The following is a 14247-nucleotide window of genomic DNA, read 5'->3' on the forward strand; positions in this document are numbered from 1 at the left end:
CAGTGTTATGGAGGACTCCCAAAGAGGAGGTGCTATTTCTGAGACAAGGAAGATGGGAAAGGAAGCAGGTCTCCTACCGTGTGAGTGTGTGTGTGAATCTCTTTTTGTTTTAGATAGCTTGTGGGCTGATATTTTCTTAAATTATGACTCTTAAATTTTGGGTTAATTTTATCAAATAGAGATGATTATTGGTACATAAGATAACATTAATTCCAAAATCATTACTCCTTTTAACGTGACATCTTTCCTCATCTCAATTCTTAAGACCCTCTAAATAGTTTGTCAAAAGATTCAAATTCATACACCAATGTGTGTATGAATTTAATTTTCACATGATGAGTGATTATATACTTAAGCTTATTAATATAAAAGTGGGACATTTAATCTTTTTAAATTAAACACCATCTTAGATATAGCAGACACCAACGAATCTCTAATTGCTTCTCCTCCGAGTACCCATCAAATTTGTAGAGGGCCTCCCCTGTGGCGCAGTGGTTGAGCCTTGGGCTGCTAAGCTGCCTGCACCGCCAGTTTGATCCCGGGCCACCGGGGAGGGTCCCACATGTCGTGACAGACGTCTCCTGCAGCGCCTGCTGCTCCCCTCAGCAGTGTATTTCGTCAGTCTGCCTGTTCTGTTCCCTGCTCTGGCTCTGTACCCAGTGCTTGTATAAATAAATAAATCTTTGGAAAAAAAAGAAATTTGTAGAAAGGGCCTCCTGCTTTCTGCCACTAGCTCACTGTCTGACAGATAGTAAGTGCTGAACAAATATTTGTTGAGTGTATGAAATTTAGGGTACTGACTTACTAAATTTTTATAAGACATTTAAGAAGAAAGAGGTTTTCCCCACACATGTATGTAATTATTTCTGCGATAGATACCTGTATCTCTTAGACCCGTTTTTAAAACATTTCCATGTATAGTAACTTACTAATAACAGAAACTTTTAAAGGATCGGTCATGCCCATTTAACCCTAAAATCTGTTACTCCTTTGAGAGCTTCCTGTTTTCAATGTCACTCCTCTCATATTCAGGTCACATTTGGGGAGACTGGTAAGTGGTATACAGGTTACTTTGGGGTCTTTATAATACAGCTGATCTATTTTGGGCTGCAAAGTGCCCCGCCCTACTCTCCCTTTCCTCTTACCCCTAATACGGTTAAGGGTCAGAGGCTTGGCAAGGTGGAACTCTCCAGGAGCCACTGGCCCCGGTCAAATCATGGCTCAATCTGTGCCCCGCCCTGTCCCAGCATCCACCTCGCCTCCCCGGGGTGGGGGGGGGGGGCACTCGAAGCAAGCGGAGGTTGGTGGCGGTTGCTGGGAGGTGGGCTTGGGGCCCAGCAGAAGGGCGGCCCTTGCTTCAGCCCCTGGCTCTGCCTCTCAGGGTGTTCTGCAGCAGGTGCGCATCACACTTCACACTCGCCCAAGGTCTGACCACGGGTGAGGTAAGAGAGGCGGGACCCCCTCTCCACAACCTCTTTCTGGGTGTTTCCCGAGCACGGTCTGGTCCAGTGTTGGCCTCTGGGCTGTCTGGACCAGAAGGTCAGAAGTTGTGCTTCCCAAAGCCCTGGGAACGCCTTGGACACCCACCTTCAGCATTCAGGCCGCAGGCATTTTTTGAGCACCCACTGTGAGCCAACCTACCCAGGAGGAACTTGGCTTCTAGGGAAGGGTTTGTTAGTTGCTCTTTATGCTCCTGTTCTTAGGTTACTGAGAGTTTTGTGTTGTTAAAAAAAAACAAACAAACAGCATAGGTCAGTATTGAATTGTTTGGGAAATGTTGCCACCGCTTGCTGAATATCAATACATACATGCAGATACAGTAGTATAACATGAATATAGGTGATTACATATATGATTTAATGGAGGTAGCTATAAATCTAACAAGATAATATATTGAAGTACAGAAATAAAATTAATAGTTTTTTTTTTTTTCCAAAAGTGGCCTCTGGGCTCTATAGTCTTTTTCATTTTTTTAAAGATTTATTTATTTATTTATTTATACAAGCACTGGGTACAGTCAGAAGCGCGGGAGGGTGAGAGAATTCACCAGAGCCAGAGGGGAGAGTAGAACAGGCAGACTGATGAAGTACACTGCTGAGGGGAGCAGCGGGTGGCAGGAGAGATCTGCGTTCTATGTGGGACCCTCACCCAGAGGCCGGGGATCGAACTGGCACTGCAGAGGCTGCGGGCAGCTTCACAACCCATCGCTCAACCGCTGCGCCACTGGGGAGGCCCAAAATTAATAGATATAATGCACATTGATTAATTTGATTTGCTAATATTTCATTTAGGATATTTGCATATTTATGCTTTTTCTTGGTGTTGGCCTATTTGGTATAAACTTCCCTCTTATTGTAAATTTTTGCATCCCATAGGTTCTTTTTTTATGATTCTATTTATATGAATTTTTTAATTTAAATTTTATTTTTATATTCCCCATACAATTACAACCCCCTTATTTTGGCACCCCCACCTGCCATAGAGTGTCTCTGGTACATAGTTGTATGTTGATTTTGATTTTTTCTTTCTTATAGTTATTCTTTTTCCTGGTCCCTTATTTAAGTTTTCTAGATTCCTGCTATGAGTAAGACCATCCGGTATTTTTCTTTTTCTTTCTGGCTTATTTCACTGAGCATGATCCCTTCCAGCTCCATCCATGTTGCTGCAAACTGCATGTGTTTATCTTTTTTGAATGCTGAGTAATATTCCATGGTGTATATGTACCACATCTTCTTGATCCAGTCATCTATTTTTGGACATTGGGGTTTTTTCCAAAGCTGAGCTATTGTAAATAGTGCTGCTATAAACATAGGGGTGCAGGTGCTCTTTGGAATTGATGTTTCTGTGTCCTTTCGGTAAATACCTAAAATGGAATTGCTGGATCATATGGAAGCTCTATGTTTAGTAGGTCCAGAAATCTCCACACAGCTCTCCATAGTGGTTGGACCAGTTTGTACTCCCACCAACAGTGCAGGAAAGTTCCTTTTTCTCCAAATCCTCGCCAACATTTGTTGTTGCTAGTTTTTTTAATATGTGCCATTCTCCCTGGTGTAAGATGGTATCTCATTGTAGTTTTGATTTGCATTTCCCTGATTACAAGTGATGTTGAACATTTTTTCATATGCCTGTTGGCCATTTGCATTTCCTCTTCAGAGAAGTTTCTTTTTAGCTCTTCTGCCCATTTTTTGACGGGATTATTTTCTTTGTTGTTGTTGAGTCTCATCAGCTCTTTGCAGATTTTTGTGATCAGTCCTTTATCATTAGTGTTGTGTGCAAAAATGTTCTGCCAGCCGTTGGGGTTTCTCTTTGTTTTTGTTATTGTCTCTTTTGCTGTGCAGAAGCTCTTTAATTTGATGTAGTCCCAGGTGTTTATCTTTGCCTTCACTATCACTGCTTTGGGTGATGTGTCTGTAAAGATTTCTTTGATGTGCATATCATGTAGTGTTTCGCCCATATTTCCTTCTAAGTATTTTATGGTTTCAGGTCTTACGTCTAGTTCTTTAATCCATTTTGAGTTGGTTTTTGTGCATGGTGTGAGGTAGTGGTCATGCTTCATTCTTTTGCATGTAGCGACCCAGTTTTCCCACCACCATTTATTGAACAAACTTTCTTTGCTCCAATGCATATTCTTTGCTCCTTTGTCAAAGATTAGTTAACCATAAATCTGTGGGTTTATTTCTGGATTTTCTATTTGATTCCATTGGTCTGTGTGTCCTTGTTCCTATACCATGCAGTTTTGATGATTATGGCTTTGTAGTATAGTTTGAAATCTGGGAGTGTGATGCCTCCATTCCCTTCTTTTCTTTTCAGGAGAGCTTTGGCTATTCGGGGTTTTTTGTGGTTCCATATGAATTTCATCAATAATTGTTCTATTTCTTTGAAGAATGACATTGAAATTTTTATTGGAATAGCATTGAATCTGTATATTGCTTTTGGTAGGGTGGTCATTTTAATAATGTTTATTCTTCCAATCCATGAGCAGGGGATGTCTTTCCATTTCTTTGTGTCTTCTTCTATTTCTTTTAACAGTGTTTTATAGTTTTCTATAAAAGAGATGTTTTTTTTTTTGATTTCTTCTTCTTCAGATTTATTTTTGTGTAGAGGAAGGCTACTGATTTTTGCATGTTGATTTTGTATCCTGCCACTTTATTGAACTGATTGATGAGTTGAATTAGTTTTTCTGTGGAGTTTTTGGGGTTCTCTATGTATATTATCGTATCATCTGCAAATAGTGATAGTTTGACTTCTTCTTTTACTATTTGGATTCCTTGGATGTCTTTCTCTTGTCTTATTGCTCTGGCTAGGACTTCCAGTATTATGTTGAAAAGCAGTGGTGAGAGTGGACATCCTTGTCTTGTTCCAGATCTTAATGGGAATGCTTTCAGCTATTCACCATTGAGAATGATACTGGCTGTTGGCTTGTCATATATGGCCTTTATGATGTTGAGGTATGTTCCTTGTATCCCAAGAATTTCAAGGGCTTTTATCATGAATGGGTGTTGCACTTTGTCGAAAGCTTTCTTGGCCTCTATTGGTATTATCATATGTTTTTTATATTTCTTTTTGTTGATGTGTTGGATAACGTTGATTGATTTTCAGATGTTGAACCATCCTTGTGTCCCTGGAATGAATCCTACTTGATCGTGGTGAATTATCTTATGGATACACTGTTGGATTTTGATAGCTAAAATTTTATTGAGGATTTTTGCATCAGTGTTCATTAGGGAGATTGGCCTGTAGTCTTCATTTTTTGTGTTGTCCTTGTTCGGTTTTGGTATCAGTGCAATTTTGGCTTCCTAGAACATGTGTAGTATTACCCCTTCCTTCTCAAGTTTTTGGAAGAGTTTGTAAAGGATAGGCACTAATTCGTTTCTGAACATTTGGTAGAATTCATGTAGAAATTCATCAGGTCCTGGGCTTTTGTCTTTGGGGAGGTTTTTGATTACCATTTCAATTTCGCTGCTTGTAATTGGTCTGTTTAGGTGTTCTATTTCTTCTTTATCTAGCTTTGGGTGATTGTAGAGTTGTAGAAATTTGTCCATCTCCTCTAGATTGGTGAAAATGTTTCCATATAACTGTTCATAGTAGTTACTGATTATTCTTTTGATTTCTGCTGTGTCCGTTGTGATTTCTCCTCTTTCATTTATGATCCTGTTTATTTGTGCTTTCTCCCTTTTTTCCTTTGTGAGCCTGGCTAAGTGTTTGTCTGTTTTATTTATTTTTTCAAAGAACCAGCTCTTGGTTTCATTGATCTTTTGTATTGTTTTTTTTAGTTTCGATTTCATTTATTTCTGCTTTTGGTTTTTATATTTCTTTTCTACTGGTTTTAGGGTTCTTTGTTGTTCTTTTTCTAGATCTTTGAGCTTCGAGATTAGGTTGTTTCTTTGAGTTCTTTCTTGTTTCTTGATGTGAGCCTCTATTGCCATATATTTCCTCTTCTTTACTGCTTTTGCTGCATCCATACACTTTAGGAAATTGGGTGTCCTACTTGTCATTCAATTCAAAGAATTTTTTATTTTCTTCTTAGATCTCCTCATTAGTCCAGTGGTCTTCCAGTACTGTGGGTTTCAATCTCCATGAGGCAGGAGAGTTCCTTGCCTTCTTTTTATGATTTATTTCTAGTTTGATGCCTTCATGGTCAGAAAAGATGATTGGCATGATTTTAATCTTGGTGTATCTGTTGATGTTTGTCTTGTGTCCAAGTATGTGATCGATCCTGGAGAATGATCCGTGTGCGCTTGAGAAAAATGTGTAGTCAGATTTTTTTGGGTTTAGTGTTCTATACGTCTGTTAAGTCCAAGCACTCTAGATCCTTATTTAGAGCTTTAGTGTCTTTACTTATGTTTTGTCTCCTTGATGTATCCATTATTGATAGTGGTGTGCTGAAGTCTCCCACTATGTATGTGTTTTCTCTGATGTCTGTTTCCAAAGATGACAATAGTTGTCTGATATATTTCGGTACTCCTTCATTTGGTGAGTATATGTTAATGAGTGTTATCTTCTCTGAAGTATTGTCCCCTTATCATAATGTAGTGACTGTTGGGGTCTCTTTTTACCTTTTTGAGTTTGAAATCTGTTTTATCTGATATAAGTATAGCTGTTCTTGTTTTCTTTTTTGGTCCATTTGCTTGTAGCATTGTTTTCCATTCTTTAACTTTGAGTCTATTTTTATCTTTTGTAGCTAATGTGTTTCCTGGAGACCAAAAGGTTGGGTTTGTTTCTTAATCCAGCCTGTGACTCTGTGTCTTTTTATTGAAAGTTTAGTCCATTTACATTAGAGTTATATTGATATGTTAGCATCTGTATTTGCCATTGTGTTGGTCTTCCTTTGATTTTATTTATTTATTCTTTTAATTAATAACTTTTTTTTTGCCTTCTTTCATTGTAATTCGTCCCTCTATGGTTCTGGCTTTAGGACTCCTTGTAGTATTTTTTGGAGTGGGGGTTTAGTCGTAATGAAATTCCAGAGTTTCTGTTTGTCTGGGAAGGTCCTTATTCTTTCTTCATAAAGGAAGGAGAGCTTTGCGGGACAGAGTATTCTTGGTTGGCATTTGTTGTCTTGGAGTCTGTTGACTATGTCCCTCCACTCTCTCCTTGCCTGTAGTGTTTCTTCAGAGAAGTCTGATGTTAGTCTGATTGGCTTTCCTTTGAATGTTATCTGTTTCTTCCCTCTTGTCAGCTTCATTATTTTTTCCTTGCCTTGGATTCTTGGGAGCTTTACTCTTATGTGTCTTGCTTTATTTTTCCTCTCCTCATGGAAGTTTGGTGTTCTTCTTGCTTCTTGTGTATCAATTTTCAGCTCCTTCTTCAGGTTTGGGAAGTTCTCTTCAATTATTTCCTTGAATATTTTCTCTGTTCCCACATCTCTCTCCTCTCTTATCTGGATTCCATATAACTCTTATATTTCCTTTCCTCATGGAGTCAGATAGTTCCCGAAGCCTTTCTTTAGTCTTTTCCTTCGTACTTCTCTTTCCTTTTCTGTTTTGGTTCTTTTTATTTCTATGTTTTCAAGAGTACTTATGCATTCTTCCATTTCATCTATTCTGTTTTCATTGCTTTTCCCAGAGTTCTTTAGCTCCTCCATTAATTCTTTGATCGCTTGCATTGCTTTTACTTCCCTCGTTAGGGACTCAATTTTATTCTTCTGAGTGTTGTTTTCCTTAATGACTTCCATTAGTTTTTCCATCACGGCAATTTTAAATTCTTTTCTGGATGGCTCAGAAGTTCTTCCAAGTCACCGTAGTGCAAGCTTGTGGGTGGGTTTTTTTTTTTGTGTTGTATCTTTTTTTCTGGGGCGTTGCTACTTTGCTTGTTTTTTTTCTTTTCCCTGCTGCCTGTCTTCTAATTTGCCTTATGCATTGGGACACTGTCTCGCTGGTACTGGTTGGCATCTTTTTGGTGTATTCTTTCGGGAGTTTCAGAAAGTGGCAATCCAAACGAGTCAAAAACTGTTATGCCAGAAGTATAGTGAGGCAGTGGTACTTTGAGTATGTTAATGATCACTGTCACAGAATCTCTCCTCCTTCTGTGTTTAGTTATAAATGTGCATCTCTTGAAGTCCCACAGACTTCCCTGGAGGTGGGGCAGCTGGATTGCACTCTGGGTTCCAAATCTCTGGATCCTCCTCTGGGCTCCGACTTCCTGCCAGGTGGGACCGGGCTTGTGGGGGCCTTCAGCTCACCTCTGACTGTGCAGAGAACCTTCTCCCTCTGGCTCCACAGGGAGCCTTCTGCCAGATTCAAGCAGTCTTTATTGAAGAAAGGTCCCTGTTCTAAAATGGTGCTTTGGAGACAGGCACACTCTTCCGTGTGCCCGGTCTGCCCCAGCCGTAGGTGCTTGCTCCTCCTCTGGGTTCGGATTGTTGGCCTGAAGGGGCCTGGCATGGGCAAACTTCCCTGCTCACCTCTGGCTCCTCCGGGGCCTTCTGCTGGTTTCAGGCAGTCTTTTTTGAAGAAAGGTCCCTATTCTACAATGGCGATTCAGAAACAGGCACACTCTTCCGTGCACCGGGTCTGCCTCGGCCCTATGTGCCTGCTCCCCTTCAGGGTTCGGACTGCTGGCCAGAAGGGGCCTGGCTTGAACGAACTTCCCAGCTCACCTCTGACTCCTCTGGGAGCCTTCTGCTGGTTTCAAGCAGTCTTTACTGAAGAAAGGTCCCTATTCTATGGGGTGGTGGGGGTGTTGGTAATTTTTTTTCTGGTCGCTAGGTGGCGCCAGAGATCTCTCCTAGTGTCCTTGTTTTTTACCCCGTGGGACAGGGGAACAGAGTGGGAGTGGTGGGGAAAGCCTCAATGGCTTTGGGTTGCTGTGTCTGCCTTGTGCCCCATCGTCGTGGGGTCCCACGCCCCACATTTCGTGCCCGGAGTCTCAGTTTCAATGCCCTCAGGTCCAGGATGCGGGCTGTAGCCCAGTTCAGTGTCCGCAGAAATGGTGCCTTTTGCACCCCGCTCCTGTGTCTGGGCGCCTGGTTTCTGATTACTCAGTGAGGGACTTTCACCTCAGTGAGGGCCCCTGTGTGTCTCCCTGCAAGCCTAGGTCGCAGGCGCGGGGACCTGGGCAGCCGCCATCTGCGTATCCTTTTCAAGCGCGCTGCTTTTCTGCACAAGCTTACCGGCTGGCCTGGGGCTGTGTGTAGGTCTCCGGGAGTCTTTGTTTTTCTGTAATGACGCATGGAGCTGTTCGCTCACCTCCGCAGTGAATCCTGCAGGGTTCTCCACAGCTCCAGTTCACGGGGTGTGGTGGCTGAAATAGTTCCTTTCCACTCACAGTCCCGCTTGATGTGTAGTTTGTTCTTGTTGGTTGTTTTAGTTTTTTTTTGTTTTTTCCTCCTTTTTGTTGGTCGGAGAGTGTCGACTTTGTGGGTGGGGGAGGGTAGCAGGGTTCTGAGCTTTCCTCCCTTCTAGTCCTCTTTTATGGCAACTTTCTTCTTCGGGTAGTTTATCATCATTGTCCCAGTTCTCACTGGGACCTGCTGCTTTTCCTCCCTATTAACTTTTTTTTTTAAATTTTATTATTTTTTTTTTAACTGGGAACTCCTACTTGCAGCGTTTCCTCACCGCCATGTTGATCCGCCTCCAGGACTTTGTCCATCCAATAGGTTCTTATAGACTATGTCTTCATTTTTGTTTTCTAGAAATTTTTTATTTCCTTATTGATTTCCTCATTAACCTAATACTCAAGTAGTATGTTGTTCAGTCTACACATACTAGAGGTTTTTCTTGCTTTTTGTGGTTTATTTCTAGTTTGATTTCTTAGTGATCAAAGAAGATACTTGATATATTGCAATATTTATGAATTTATTGACACTTTTGTGTGCAGTGGTGTCGATCCTGGAGAATGTTCCATGTGAACTTGATGAGTACTCAGTTTTTATTTTTGTTATTTTTTTTGAGTGACATACCATATATATTGCTGTAAAACATGTGTGTTCTAATTCCTTATGTAAGGCTATTTTTTTTCTGTCTATGCAATGAAAGTAGGAGTGCTGAAGTCTCCCTATCACTGTTGATTTGCTGCCAATGATTTGATAATTATTGCCTTATGTATTTTGACACTCCCTCACTTGATGCATGTGTATTGATAAATGTCATGTCTCCCTGACACATTGATCCCTTAATCATTATATAATGTCCATATCTGACTCATTAACTTTTTAGCTGGAAGATGTTTAGCTTTGACTTTCCTTGCCATGTGTGTGTGTGTGTGTCCCATTTGCTTGTGGGATTGTTTTTCAACAATTTTCTTTGAGCCTATGCTTATCTCTGGAGTTTAGATGCATCTGGAGACAGCAGAAAGTTGGATTTTGTTTTCTCATTCAACTCATCACTCTGCCTTTTGATTGGTGAATAGAGTACATTTTATATTTAGGGTGATTATTGATTATGATGATTTACTACTGCCATTTTATTTTTAGTTTTCTGGATCGGTTTCCTTGGCCAGGTGTGTGTGTGTGTGTGTGTTCTTTTTGATTTATTTATTTTTCTTTTTTTTTTTAATTTTATTTTTATATTCCCCATACAATTGCAACCCCCTTATTTTGACCCCAATCCCTCCTCTCCCTGCCCCCCCCCATAGTGTGTCTCTGGTTCATAGTTGTTTGTTGATTATGATTTTTTCTTTCTTATAGCTATTCTTTTTCTTGGTCCCTTCTTTAGGTTTTCTAGATTCCTGCTATGAGTGAGACCATCCGGTATTTTTCTTTTTCTTTCTGGCTTATTTTGCTGAGCATGATCCCTTCCAGCTCCATCCATGTTGCTGCAAATTGCATGTGTTTATCTTTTTTGAATGCTGAGTAATATTCCATTGTGTACCACATGTTCTGTACCACATGTTCTTTTTGATTTAAAGAGAGCTCCTTTCAATATTTCTTGTAAGAGAGGTCTAGTGTTGGTAAATTCCTTCAGTTTTTATTTGTCTGCAAAGACTTTTATTTCTCCCTCACATCTGAGAGAGTCTTGCTGGATAAAATATTTTCTTGACTGGTAATTTTAATCTGAAATTATTTGCATCGCTCTAGTCTCTGCTTGCTTGTAGTGTTTCCTAAAAGTGAAGACAGGTGTAAGTCTGATGGGAATACCTTATAGGTTAACTGTTCTTTTTTCCCTTGTCTTAAATATTATTTCAATATTATTTCCTTGTCTTAAAATCTTCTAGTTTCACAACTATGTGTTTTGGTGTATGTCTCATTTTAGATAACCACATGCTCTTTTAGCTTCATGGACTTTTATATTTAGTTCCCTTCCTAGGTTGAAAAGTTTTCTTCTATTTTTTATTGGAATACATTCTCTGTTCCCTTCTTTCTCTCTTTTCCTTTTGGAATGCCTATTATCCTTCTGTTGACTTTCCAAATGGAGTCAGATATTTCTCGAAGTGTTTATTTTTTTCTTCATTATTTCTCTTTTGTCTTCCACCTGGATGATTTATACATTATTATTATCAAGGTCTCTGATTCAGTTCTCCATTTTGTCTTGTCTGCTCCCATGGCTTTCTCCAGAATTTATCGCCCCCGTTGATCTTATTATATCTCACAACTCCACTTTCTCTAATTTGTAATTTCAATTTCTATTTTCTGTTTCTTATTTTTATTTCTCATGACACTTGTTTTTCTAAGTTTTCTTTGTTTCATTGACTAGTTTTTTAGGGATCTCTTGTATTATTTTGACTTCCTTGTCTGCATTTTTCTTCCATTTCTTTGAATTTCTTTAATATGGCAATTTTGACCTATATGATAGTAAAATGTCCCATATCTTTGTTGTTGGATTTTGGACAATTCTATCCTTATGATCTGTTATTACCTTGATGTCTCAAGCTGCTATGTGTTGGCATTTGTCAACTCAGATTTTGCTGCTTTAGGTTTCCCTATCTTTAGAAAAGTGTTTGTTGTAGTAACTTAGAGATTTGTATTTCTTATGCCTTTCCAGAGGATGGCACTAGGGTTATTATCATTTTAAATATTTGGTTTTTGTAGGTCTAAAGACTTGATTTTGCAGCTACTGAATCAGTGGATAGGTGCCTGGAAGGTTTGTCATAAGTGCTCTGGGTGGGAGCAGGCTCATATCTGTTGCTCTGCCAATAGCCTTTCTTTCTGGGGTTCCAGACCTGATATTGCTGTCTCTGCTACAAAAGATCAGTAACAATCCCAAGGTTTGGGGAGGGGGGAGGAGCACACTGGAGATTTGGTCCATAAAGATAACCTCCACTATCCCATACGTATTTCCCCTGTCAACAGTGTGTTTACCTCTTCATTCCCCAGAGATACTGTTTTAGTGGTTGGCCACATGGTGGTGCTGCAGTTTGTACTATAGCCTTCTGCCCCTGAACATAGCTCCAGGTCAGTGTGGACCATGATGACACCTTCTGTGTGACTGATTCTGACAACTTAGAATTTGATGGACTCTCTGAAATTATAGACAGGTGTCTGGAAAATTCCATCATTATATGCCCCTTTTTTTCTTCTTCCCAACCCCTGATTTGCTTATATCAAATTTATTTTTTTATCCTCTGCACTATTTAATCTGTATTTCAATATATTCCTTTTTTTCTTGATAATTTGTTCAGACCTATCTGAATTAAAAGTCAGTGTGTTGTTTGGGAAAGGGAAAGAGAATGAGAGAACGAGTATAGGTAATTTACTAAAGTTATTCACAACTATCCTTTATTTAAAATTTTTAAAAATTTGATGTGTTAGATTCCTCTTTGTTTAAAAAAATCATTTATTTTCCTTCTGACGTATTTGATGGTTCACGCATTGTTTTAGTTCTTCTAGACTTAGAATATGATATATTACCCTTTATTTTTAGATGCATGTATTTCAGATAACAACTATTGACTTCACATTATGAAATGAAGAAATTAGAACATAAGTCATGCATTTACATTTTTATTTTATGCTTCCTACTCCCAAACTTTTGTTATTATAATTTTGATTTTTTAATGTATATCCTTATACATTTTAATACTACAGTTAAAATTCTGTGATATTCCTTACTAGCTTTAAATAGTGTATGATGACCTTTGTACCTGAAAGCATAGGAAATGACAGCATTTATGTTCTCTATATTCCACTTAACTCCTGATTTTTTTTAGTACTTATACTAGTTTTTCTTTTTTTTTTTTTTTTTTAATAAATTTATTGTTATATTCCCCATACAATTGCAGCCCCCCCATTCTGACCCCAATCCCTCCCCTCCCACCCCGCCCCCCTAAAAGTGTCTCTGGTTCATAGTTTTTGTTGATTTTGATTTCACTTTCTTATAGTTATTCATTTTCCTGGTCCCTTATTTAAGTTTTCTAGATTCCTGCTATGAGTGAGACCATCCGGTATTTTTCTTTTTCTTTTTGGCTTATTTCGCTGAGCATGATCCCTTCCAGCGCATCCCGTGTTGCTGCAAATGCATGTGTTTATCTTTTTTGAATGCTGAGTAAATTCCATGGTATATATGTACCACATCTTCTTGATCCAGTCATCTATTTTTGGGCATTTGGGTTGTTTCAAAGCTTAGCTATTGTAAACAGTGCTGCTATAAACATAGGGGTGCAGGTGTTCTTTGGAATTGATGTTTCTGTGTCCTTTGGGTAAATACCTAGGAGTGGAATTGCTGGATCATAAGGAAGCTCTATGTTTAGTAGGTCCAGAAATCTCCATACAGCTTTCCACAGTGGTTGGACCAGTTGGCACTCCCACCAACAGTGCAGAAAGAGTTCCTTTTTCTCCCACACCCTCGCCAACATTGTGTTGCTAGTTTTTTTAATATGTGCCATTCTCACTGGTGTAAGATGGTATCTCATGGTAGTTTTGATTTGCATTTCCCTGATGACAAGTGATGTTGAACATTTTTTCATATGCCTGTTGGCCATTTGCATTTCCTCTTCAGAGAAGTTTCTTTTAAGCTCTTCTGCCCATTTTTTGACTGGATTATTTTCTTTGTTGTTGTTGAGTCTCATCAGCTCTTTGCAGATTTTTGTGATCAGTCCTTTATCATTAGTGTTGGGTGCAAAAATGTTCTCCCAGTTGGTGGGGTTTCTCTTTGTTTTTGTATTGTCTCTTTGCTGTGCAAAAGCTCTTTAATTTGATGTAGTCCCAGCTGTTTATCTTTGCCTTCACTATCACTGCTTTGGGTGATGTGTCTGTAAAGATGTCTTTGATGTGCAAATCACGTAGTGTTTCGCCTATATTTCCTTCTATATATTTTATGGTTTCAGGTCTTATGTCTAGTTCTTTAATCCATTTTGAGTTGATTTTTGTGTATGGGTGAGGTGGTGGTTCAAGCTTCATTCTTTTGCATGTAGCGACCCAGTTTCCCAGCACCATTTATTTGAACAAACTTTCTTTGCTCCAATGCATATTCTTTGCTCCTTTGTCAAAGATTAGTTGACCATAAATCTGTGGGTTTATTTCTGGATTTTCTATTCGATTCCATTGGTCTGTATGCTGTCTTGTTTTCTTTTTTGTCCAATACCATGCAGTTTTGATGATTATGGCTTTGTAGTATAGTTTGAAGTCTGGGAGTCTGATGCCTCCATTCCCTTCTTTTTTTTTCAGGAGAGCTTTGGCTATTCGGGGTTTTTGGTGATTCCATATGAATTTCATCAATAATTGTTCTATTTCTTTGAAGAATGACATTGAAATTTTGATTGGAATAGCATTGAATCTGTATATTGCTTTTGGTAGGATGGCATTTTAATATGTTATTCTTCCAATCCATGAGCAGGGGACGTCTCTCCATTTCTTTGTGTCTTCTTCTATTT

The 14247-nt window shown here is 39.1% G+C and overlaps 1 protein-coding gene across 12 annotated transcripts in view; it reads left to right on the forward strand.

The window, feature by feature from the left end:
* The first annotated feature begins 1290 nt into the window (after positions 1 to 1290).
* The window catches only part of DNAH14 (dynein axonemal heavy chain 14), a 276008-nt gene continuing 263051 nt past the window's right edge, over positions 1291 to 14247 (forward strand). For 11 of the 12 annotated variants that reach the window (XM_054694831.1, XM_054694834.1, XM_054694835.1 and 8 more), the window contains exon 1: positions 1291 to 1442. The gene's annotated coding sequence lies outside the window, so the exon portion shown is untranslated. The remainder of the gene's footprint in view (positions 1443 to 14247) is intronic. The other variant, XM_054694833.1, reaches the window with a different exon arrangement.

Source organism: Talpa occidentalis, unplaced genomic scaffold (genome assembly GCF_014898055.3).
Source record: "Talpa occidentalis isolate TD23 unplaced genomic scaffold, MPIMG_talOcc4v2.1 talOcc4.14, whole genome shotgun sequence".
In the NCBI taxonomy this organism is placed as follows: Eukaryota; Metazoa; Chordata; class Mammalia; order Eulipotyphla; family Talpidae; genus Talpa; species Talpa occidentalis.